Raw genomic sequence first — 11,350 nt, 5'->3', positions numbered from 1 at the left:
TAAGAATCAGTTGTTTCCTGTCAAAGGAGGTCTAAGGGATAGTTTAGCCATTTTACCTCCTCCTATTTATGCAGTCGCTTTGGAAATTGTCAGAGTAGGCTGCATTGATCTGTTGAAGTACAAAGAAGCGAAGTAGCCGTCCTTCACCGAGGTGCTAGTCACCTCTCCAGGCTGAGTAACAGCTCAGGGCAGTTCTTAGCCTCATTAATCTAAAAGAGCAATGTAAAGGCTGCTTTCTGACAGCTTGTTGCTCTCTTCTTTCTAGCACCAGATCCTGTGATCCCCACCCTCTTCTTTCCATCCCCTGCTACACTTGCAGTGAAAAGACTGCAAGGGAAAGCTGGAAAATGCCTGCTCGAGACATCTAATCCCTCCCAGCCTGTTTGACTCATGTTCCTGGCCTCTGGGTTCAGGTCCTGTAGCTCCTGCCCTTCCTTGAGCTCGTCTGCCACGTTTGGCTGCCTCATCCACACACCACAGGGACTGGGCCAGCACCTCCCATACACGTGGTGCTGCTCAAAGGTGCCAGCTAGAGCAAGAGCCCAGCTAAAATGCATGTACCCCCAGGATTCGTGGACATTACAGTTTCTCTCTTGCAAGCTGCTACTTCCTAGTTATTCCTGCTCTGATGTCCCCTCCCCTATTCCACCTTCCCCCCCTGGCCCCCCAATACAGTTGAAATTAATAAGCCCAGCTCCTGCTGTTAGTTCATTTGCAGACTAAGCTCAGTGGCAGGAGCTTTCAGCTTCCATGCCAGCCTGTCTGTGCTTTCACTCCTGCTCGCTGCATGGGGAGGCAGCATACAAAAGGGAAAACTTTTGTCTCTGCTTTACTGTGCGCCGGTGGAAAGCAATTTGTGGTAGAGATGCACAAGTCCCTGCGGTAATATTGCTCCCATGCTCTGCGACAGCAGCTCGCTTGTGTTCAGCTTAGGTACGCGGCTGGTGTTTGCACCGACAGCCCGTTTGATAAGGCAGGTTACAAATGTGAGCTATGTGCTTTTGGGTCCATTGCTTAAAAAATAAAACTTCTAACCTCACACCTCAGCTACATCCAGCACCACGTACTGGAAGATTAAGCAAAGCATGAAACAGTATCTCAAATCCTTCCCCGAATACCGCTCATCCGAGATCTGCCAGTTGCACATCAACGGCCTTTGAAAGGTGTTTCATTGGAACAACGTCAGATTGGCTTAAATAAGTATATTAAAACATTTGGATTAGTATTGATATAGATATTGCAATGCAATATAGATATTGCATATGCAGCCATCATTTGGTTTCCTAAACATAAGAAACTTGCAAGGAATGAGGAAAAACAAGGTGACACTTGTTTGCTATAACAATTTCTCCTCCTGGCCTCTACTATTTTCATCTTTAAGGAGCTAGTGGGAAACCTGCTCCTTTCAATTAGGGTGTTCGACACTGGCACACCGAACTGGTGGTCAGATTTGGGGAAGTAATCCCTTATTTCAGCCTCCACATCTCCTTCTGAGTTCAGCGTTTTCCTCGGTGTTCAAGTTACAACCTTTTTGTTTGAAGAGAGCTTGGTGACAGTCACTGTTCTCGCCTGACCTGGCAGCTGGTCTGTGCCAGGGCCCAAGAGGAGGTTTGGTGTTACCCTTCACAGTGCATTTGAACAGAAATGCCCCTCAGCTCTGCTCCCCTGACAGAGTAGATGGTCTGGATGAAAAAAGCCGATTCCCTTGGCCTGGTCAGTTTACAGCTCCCCTTCCCCAGGGCTATGGGAGCTCCTGTGCCACCCCACCAGGCCAGCTCACGGCTCCTCTCCTGCCACGGACTCTGCAGCACAGACTGAGGGGCAGCTCTGCCCACACAGCCGCAGGGAGCCCAGTGAAACCCTCCTCCGCCCCAGCGGAGCTGGGCACGGGCCTGTTTGGCTGCGGCTGCTTATGAAACTGGCTCAGCTGTGGCCTTCAAACCCGTCCTGCACCCCACGAGCAGTCAGCTGTGACGCAGGCTTACTTTCTAGACCTGCCTGGATAGACCTTATGCACCACCTTGCTAGGGAAAAGTAACTCTCGAAATAACCACAAACTAAAATTAAAATTAACACAAACTCTGATATTTATTGCATATTGCAGCATCACACTGAGAAAAGCCCCTGCTCATGCCCCTTCCTGCAAGCCCAGCCTCCGAGCCATGGGGCTGAGACCGTGCAACTTGCTACACCCCCTGCCCCAGGCGAGGGGCAGCGAGGGCTCGGGCCTGCCCCGGCCACGCACCCCTGCCCTGCAGGCCTGATCCCCCTTCGAGACAAGGGCACTTCAGCTTTACAGGAGATGAACCCTGTTCCTCATTGCCAGGTTTTTACACCAGATGAAGCAAAACAGTCCTTGTGTCTCAGCTGGCACTCTGTGGGTGCTCAGAGCCGAAGTGTGGCTCCACGCCAGGGAAGAAGAAGGGGTCTCCAAGCTAATATAAGCCACGCAATGTCTTTCTGCCCTCTGCAGTGCTGTCATAGTTTGCATCGGAGGGCTTCAACAGTCACTTACTGACTTGAATCTGATTTCTCAGGCTCTTGTCTTTGACATGTGGTGTAAAACACCAGGAAGTTATTTGCAGTCTGTGTCAAGAACAAGTGCAGAGCAACTAGCAGAGCTTTACATGATGCTTGTCAAATTTGGTTCTGGTTTGCAGAGAACAGAGGTTTTAATGTCTAAAAAAAATATTATTTATTCATTAAGCCTTGGATTGCTTCATATGCACAGGAAGTGACTTCAGTGCAGGCCCAGTGATGGGAAGAACAAGGTGGGAAATGTTTTAGTGCTGGTTTCAGCTGTGCTCATTGCCAAGTTCAGCCTCCCCCAGCCAGTGCCCCGGGGCTGGGCTTTGCCCTGGCACAGCAGAGCACTGGGAGCACCTCCAGCACCCCAGCATGGCCCCAGCACAGAAACCACCCCCTGCCCCAGCCAGCTATGCCCCACAAATTCCCCCTTTGGCCCAGTGCGTCCCTCGGCAGGGAGTGGGGAACCTCAAGCCTACACCAACCCGAGCTGAGGCAAGCTGGGTGGCATGGGGTAACACCAAGGAAAAGCACCATCCTTTCACAGGCATGCTGCTGCCAGTCGGAGATAAAGCTGCACCAAATAAATCCGTGCAGGTTGCTCAACCTGGCTGGGTTATTTTCCCCCAGATGAGTAATGCTGTTTTCCTAGAGCCCATCGACAATATTTTTCCTTGGCAAAGACTCTCTCTGGGATGCTTGTGCCAAAACTAATTTTTACAGGTAGTCTTTTGTAGCCAGCCTGCCGGTACTGGATAAACAGGGAGCTGGGGCAGCGAGCTTCCCCTCCCTACAGCAGGGACCCCACAAAGAGCTGCTTTTTGCTTCCCCTGAAATCAGCCAGCCCACAGGGAGGTGTGATGGGTTTCTCTCCCCAGCCTCACTGGTGGGGTTTGCAGCAGCCATGAAGCAAATGAAGACCATAGGGGAGCAGGGAGCTGCCTGCATGCCCAGCCTGGCTGGGGCTGGCTGGCTCAGCAGGTGCCAGCCCGACAAGCCACAGCCACACCAGAGCAGCCTGGTCCGGCCCTGGCTGTAGGAGAACCCCCGCCTCCCCAGCACCAAGGGTAGGGCAAAGACCAAAAACAGTGGAAAAAAGAGAAATAGCAGAAAGCTCCGCTGTTGGTTTGCTGGATTTCTGTACTTTTGTGGGCTAGCGTGTAACTTGAAGCTAGGGTTGGGCTGTGGGAGAGATGGGGCTCACTCTCACCATGGTGCACGGTTCATAGCCAAAGGGACGATGCCCGATGATGCCATCTATCTCCCAATGCCCACATGCCCCCTGGCCTCTCCAAGACGCCCAACATCACCATCCCTGCTCAGACTCAACCAGCATGAGGGTCTTGGGGACTGTGTCGCATGGGAAGTCAGAGCACAGCCTCATGCATGCAGAAATGGGGTGGAGGGGGAAAAGGGGAATACCCACCAGAACTGCAAGTGGGGTAAAAAAACTCTTGCATGGAGTAGCAGCTTTGTCTAGTGGTAGAAGCATTTCTCTCAGCCAGACCTGGAAAAACCTCGCTCTTGGCTGTAACCCTGGAGTTGTTTTTAAGGCGGGGGAGCTGCAGCGCAGCGGCTGGGTGCCTGCTGGGCATCCGTCCTCTTTATTTTCCATCTCCACACTGTTAGCAGCTAAAAGTCCTTAATGAACTTACCCAGACAGGCTGGGTAAAACACCGGGCCAGCACACTGGAAGGAGGATAATATGGCTAAAGCATCCTCGCACCATCACAGAGGGCAGCAGGGTGCCTCCTGCCCACCCACCTCTCTTCACCCTGGGGTGGACACAGCAGAACCAGGCTTACCAGCCTGCTTTTAGATCATCTCAACACCATGATTTGGCTCCGGATGACAAGGTCAGATGTGTCTGGCGCCAGGGGTTGGGTTTCAGCCATCACCACCATTTGAAGACATGTGCAGATGCAGTTAAAAAAAAAAAAAAAAAAATCCCACCATAAACCAGCTGGTAACCTGTCTGGCATGAAACTGTCCTCCAAAGGCAGCAGCAACACTCACCTAGGGGTCAGGACTGTCCCAACCAGCAACCCCATACCCAGCACCAGTACCACCACCACCCCATCCCTGCCTGCAGAAGCAGGGAGAGGGATGCTTCAGCCAGCAAGGCACAAGGCAGGTGCAGGGCCCTGTCCTCCAGGCAGCAGCCCAATTGAGCCAGCCTTGCAAAACAAGCCCCACCGCCCCATGAGATTGCTGGAAATTTTCCCCATTTTCCTTGCTGGAAAGGGCTGGGAGGCAGCTGAGCCCCCGTGGCTCCGCCCGGGATGCAGGCAGCGTCCCGATCCCCGTGGCAGTCAGGGCATGTGGCCGGGACGGCGTGTCCCATGGGGCTGCTGCTGACGTGCACGTGTGCTCCTGTGTGCGTGCAGGGACCCCCCAGACAAGGGATCACAGGGCTGTCTGTTAATTGCTCTCCTTTAATTGCAGTGCTGCTCACATGCACAGAGGAGCACCCCTGCGCCTTCCCCACGGCCTCTGCAGGAGCGCTGGTGGCATCAGGCTGCTGGTACCCTTGGCTCGGCACTGTGCTGGTATGGGCATCCAGCAAAAGATGTGCCAGATGCCGGCCTGGGTGCAGAAGAGAACCTTGGGGGAGCCTTTGGGGAGAGCCAGCTCAAGGCTCCCACAGCACAAATCCTGCTGCTCCCAACAGCCGCCTGGGCTGGCTCCAGAGTGTCCAGCCTGGCACGGCCGCACTCGGGCAACAGGACCCAGAGCCCAACATGCCTCATCAAAGCAGCTGTGGGCGATGATGCTTTTTCACACCAGTAAAATGGGAGAAGGGAAGGGGAAAAAAAGGGGGGGGAAACCCCATACTGGTGTTGCAAGGAGCAGCCTGGGGCACGGCCAGCGCTGCCAGCATGTCCACGTGTGGTGACAGCAGCAGCCCCCACCGCTGCTGTGTTCCTGACCAGAAATATTTGGCAGGCTGGATTTGGCCCAGCAGCACTGCTGGCACACGACGCCACGCCAGCGAGAAACCCCCAGCTCAGAGGAGGCTTCCCATCCACCAGACACCAACGTTGTACAGGGAGCGGCTGGGATTGCACCATTAGATGGGGCTGTAGTTAAAGAATTTGGATTTGTAAATTATATTTTGGACTCCAGCAAGTAAGTATTGGCCATCTCTGCCTTGGACTCCCCGTCTGCTGCAGGGAGGTGAATGCTTCTGGGATGTGGAGACATGGCAGAATGGACGGGAGACCCACAGAGCCCGTGGGAAGCTGTAGGTGAGAGAAGTTACCAAATTGCTGGTGTTCCCTCCTGTTGCTCCACAGTTTATCCATCCCAATTCCCCTGTAATCCTCCATTTTTGCATGGGGCAATATATAGAGCATAGAAATGAAAAAGACCCCTGGCAAAGGCAGATGCCTGGTGATCAGCCTCCTGTGGACTCCTTTTGGCTCATGGAAAGACTCAGCCTAACCAATTTCTGATGTAAACCAGCTAATCATCAAAGCTGCAGGTACAGGCTAAATGCTTAGAAAAAAAAATAATTCAGCTGAAGACGTTGAAGCACCAAAATGATACCAAGCCTAGTGATGCTTGGGGTCACCAGCATGCCTGTGGTGCTGATGGGGGGGATGAGACACGGAGCAGAGCTTGCCCAGGGTTTGCCAAGCCACAGTAAGACCCCTTTGCCATGGGGCCGTCCCAGCTCTATTTCCACACAAGCTCAGGTGGCTTCACAGTGCGTGAAGCAGCGCTGGAGGCAGAGGAGCAGCAGCATTAGCATCTCTTCTACCACAATACAGTAACTACTGGATTATAAGCTATAAAACCGAACTGCTCTGTGCCATCAGGCTGCCAAACACATCCCTCTTGTTATTCCCTACCCTTCATAAATATTTTATTTTATTCCCAAGCAGGTTCCCAGTGAATTGTAACATTTTGCCCACAAGGAAGCAGCAGGTTGCACCCGCTGGGCTGCACCAATGCTGCAGCTTGGTGCCATGCTCCTGGCTCCATGGGATGGGACTGATGTACATGCCCATTTTTTCCCAGCCCAGAGCTGCACACACTTACCTGATCGCCATCAATGCAAGCTCGGCCGCCAGCCTCCTCCCTGCACAGATGCATTCTGCATAGCACAAATCCACATCCTAGCACTGCAAATAACTGCCTAACAAGCAGTTTAGTTCTGGCCCTTTCTCCCTTTGAGGCCACGAGTACCCAGGAATAGCTGCTGGCTTTCTGGTCCCACAGATGCTCCTTTTGGTCGAAAGAAAAATAAATTCTTTTCTTTCATTAAAATTGACACCAGGGAAGCCATAGATTTCACATCTCATCCCACCCCATCCCATCCCACCCCTGAGCCAGAGCTGGCCACAGCAGCTTCTGTTAAGGCAATAGAGGCACATGGTGAGTGCGATGCCCGGGGCCCAGGGCACAGGCAAGGGGGAGCATCTGCAGGAGGAAAATTAAGTCCCTCCCTTACCTTAAGCAACAAGAAAGAAATTTTCTTTAAAAGCTGCCTTAGCAGCAGGGGAACTTGCTCTTACTCTGCTTAAGTGACTATTGAACAAACTCAGGAAGCTGCTGCCCTCTCAGCAGTGGCTGGTGCTGCAGCTCATGGAAACAAACGCACGTTTCCCCAGGAATTTTGTGCTTAAAAAAATCCCAACCCTAAAAACATATCGTCGAGGCTGAACCTTCATTTCTTTTTACAGCAGGAGAAGGAAACTGGGAGCAGCCTCAGCTGTAGCTGGGGTGAGGGGAAGAGGGGCCCTCCTGGGGCTGCAGGGTGAGCCTCTTCTCTTGGTGGGGGTGTGCAGAGACCTGGACTTGCACCCACGATGCACGAGTCAACAGCCTGACAAGTGCCCAGCGGTTTTAAAGGTTCATTTGAGACACCAAGGGATCCCAGTTTTCAAGGCTTTTTATTTTTTGGCTCACTAAGGCATAGTGCTTATCATGCAAGTCAGGTCAAGCAGAGCAGGCCACTGCCAAAAGCAGGTCATGGTGGGAAAACGTTAGCTACAGCCTTTTCTTTGTGGCTACAGACCCACCACACGTACCCAGGCACTTGGGGGTGTTTCTAGAGCACCAGCTAGTCCAGAAAGTTATTTTATTTCTTTTTTTTGTAATTGACCTTTTAATCCCAAACAAAGGAAACCAGAGGAAAAGCCACAATGGTGTCAGAAGCAGACAGAATTTTGGCAGCGCTGGCACCCTGCCAGCACCCGTTATTTGTGGGAATAAAGCCATTTAGCCATGTAGAAGGAGTCAGGCCCTCAGCCTGCACCCAAACCCACTCTGTACCCCACCACCCCAAGGGGAGGACATTTTGCAGAGCAAGGGCCACCCTGGTCTCTGGGAAGGATGGAGCAGCCTGGCCAAAAGGCACCATGCTTTGCCAGGGAAGCGCTTCACCCTTGCCTGGACATGCCTGAGCGCACGGGGTATCTCCCAGACTAACAACAACGATTAAAAAACCAGCATTTTCCATCTGTTATAAAGTATAACTGGCCAGAAGTGGACTAAAACAAGGAAACACAAGGCTGTCTGAGCCGGCAGCGCACGCGCCTGGCTGGGAGGGAGCAAGCAGGAAGAGAAATAGGAAGCGGAGACAAAGAATTTCCTCAACATCCCCCAAAACCACTTCCCGCACGCAGGGAGTCAGGAAGCATTTACGGGAGAGATGCCCAGCCTGGCCTGAGCAGGGCCGAGGCCCCAGACATTCTCCATGGAAATCGATTAAAGCACAGGGAAATAGATGGAAACTCACAGTCCAAATGCACAGTAAAAATCCCACCTGACATGTCAAGAGCCCTGGATTTGGGGATGCCAAACACATATGTGCTACACCCTAGAAAACAGATGGACCAAGCTCTCCGGGTGTCGCTACATCCCCACCCCCAGCAGCAAAACCCCTCCCAACAGCCTGGTGAGGAGTCAGCCACCAGCACCATCCATCCCCTCTGAGCCTGTGGGGACCCTCATTTCAACACTCCCCTTTGCTCCAGGAGGAAAACAGAGAGGCAGGTTACTTACTTATGGGTTGAGAAATATCATGCACAGGTTAATAACTTGGTCCCAACCCAAGGGACAAAAATGCTGGAGCCCCAGAAGATACTTTTTAATTGCTTGCAGCAAGCCGGGAGGAGCTGGTGTGACTCCCCAGCGTGGTTCCCCACATCCAACAGCACCAGGTGACATTTCACATGCCCCAAAAGTGCTGCTGACCGATGAACAGGTTTCGGGCAAATTGTAGGTAGCATTTTTCCTGCTTCCATAGAAATTTTTGGATTTACCCACGCTGTTAGGAAGCAGCACTGCCTGGCACATTGGTTTCCTGGCCCCGCAGCCCTGTTTGCTTCAGGCAGTGCCTGTGGCTGGCCAGCCCTGCTGCAGAGGCAGGGCCCTGCATCACACATATTTGACCCTTATGTGTTGTAAAGGTGTGTTGTCAGAGCGTTTTTTTTTTTTTGAAAGCCTCTGTTTGGTGCATGCAACTATGAAAAATTGTGACTGTTTTTTTCTTATATAAAATTTGTCCTTGTTTTCTTCTTTTTGGTGTGGCTGGCGACCGCCTGCTCAAGGCTGCTGAATTAAAGCTTTTCATTGGGGTTTGTTAAATGAGCCTCTTCCTATCAGACTACAAAGGGGTTTTTTAGTTGATTCCTATTATTCACCAGCTTCCTACTAATCAGGTTTGCTTTGCTCGGATCCCTTACGTTTCTCTGGTGGACAAATGCACTGAACACTGACATGATGTTAGGAGCATCTCTCACGTGCGGGGTGGGACCAGCTGCCATCGTCAGAGATGGCAGGACACAGTACGAAACTTTGACATGGGATTATACCTTTTTTTTTTTCCTGATCTGTTTGACAGTAGACAATTAATGCCCGTAGACGAAGGCGCTTCGTTAGACAGCTCATTAGTTAAGCATGCTTGTACATGTGATTTCTCCTGTCCCCATACATGTGACAAGGGAAGCTGATGAATCTATGGGAATTATTTAAATCACCCACGTCCCACACCTAAGACTTAAATACCCTGACAGGCAAAGAAGCACTAATACCTACAACTACGTCGCGTTTTCCCAGTGTCACTACTGTACACAGAAATATTTATAAGTCCTAGAGCACTAATGGTTAACATTTTAGCTAGTTACAAAGGGGTGGAGGGTTAAAGAATTAAGTTTTCAGGAAGATGACAAGATTATATGCATCGTCAGAAAACTAGCTAATTAAAGCTGCCGTCATGCAAATACTTGGCCATGCTTTACTGTAATAGCACAAAGCAAGGGGGCTGATGTCGACAGCAGCTTACTGCAGTGTTGCAGCAGGAGGGTCACTGCTTAGCTGAGAGGGAATGAACATATCAGAAGGGGGTGGTATCTTCTGTAAAAAAAATCTACACTCAAGTGAGAGAGAGACAACATTTCAGCTGCTTGGTTTTGCTCAACCTATTGGCCAGGATGTTTCATCTGTGAGCTGACAGGATTTGTTGCCTTTTAAATGTTCCCTTTTTCCTTCACACAATGAACGGCAAAGAGGATCAGCATGTTTAAGTCTCGTTTCTGAGTATAAAGATGCAATTGACCCCAGATGTATGAATCCTCACTAGCTTATAGCCTCCCCACATTACTCCAAGGCACTTGGCCATGCATACAAGTGAGACAAGAAGAGGTGAACCACGACTGAAAGTCCCCCCCAAGGCTTTACCCAGCAACTGAAGGATACCTCAAAGTTTCTGCTGTAAGAATAACCTCTAAGGGTCTATTTTAAACTTTTATTATTGTAATATACAATGCCCTGATACTGGATTTGCACAGATTTTCAGCAACCATACTGCACTCTGCTTACACACTGTGCACCGAAGGAATACATTTATTTTGAAGGAGCACACAGCACATCTTTAGTGTTCGGTGAAAGGGCTCTGAGGTCCTCAGAGAAAAGAAATCTGGAAATGTGAACTTCCAGACACGATTTGCGTGCGAGGAAGAGGAGCAGCCCCAAGTAGCAGCTACGTGAAGATCCAGCAGGTGACACAACTTGGATGTCTGTCATGCAGAGAGGACCTAACTTTGCTAGTAGTCCCAGTGGCAGTGGGTGGGGGGGAACTGGGTGCAGATGAGCACTTCCCCACTTGGTCACTTGAGGCGGCGAAACAGGCATTTACCATTTTTAAATAAAACTTAACATCACCCTTTCTACTCCCCTTCCAAGTTGCAAGGGCCATCAGCAGGGTCTCTGGTGCTCTCCACGAGCATGCTGGGGCTGGAACAGGAAGGAGATGGGCTGCCTCAGTGCCAGCCGGTTGCCCTCGCTGCTCTGTGTCACCTCAAGATTCAAGTTGTTTGACACGGGGCAGCACCATCCCCCAGGCATGTGCTGACTGCCTTTGCTTGGTGAGGGTGGCGAAGATGCTCTTCACACACAAGGAACGCTGAGTTGAGGACAAACCCATAACCTCCAGTGCAGCTCTGCCTCAGTGCTGGGCTCCCCACGAAGCACCGTGACATGGTGACAGATCATCACAGGGGAGTGAGTCTGAAAAAACAGTGTTTTTACCCACGTGACTGTGGAGCCGGGTCTCAGGAAGGCTGCCCAAGACCTTACAGCAAGCACCTGAGCCACCCCACCATCTCTCAAGTTCTTATGTGGCCCCACAGCTGCTGCCCTCCCCTCCATGCCCAGCGTCCTACCTCCTCCCAAAGCATGCTCACCAGACCCCTCTGTGCACATCCATGTGCCCAACCACTCCTGCCCTACCCAGCGGCTGCCACCAGCACTGGGGTGCTGGGATGCTGAACTGCCTGGTTTTGTTGAGAGCTGTTCAGTACCCAGGAGGAAAAAA

This window comes from Strix uralensis, chromosome 3 (assembly GCF_047716275.1).
Source record: "Strix uralensis isolate ZFMK-TIS-50842 chromosome 3, bStrUra1, whole genome shotgun sequence".
Taxonomy (NCBI): domain Eukaryota; kingdom Metazoa; phylum Chordata; class Aves; order Strigiformes; family Strigidae; genus Strix; species Strix uralensis.
This window is presented reverse-complemented; position numbering follows the sequence as displayed.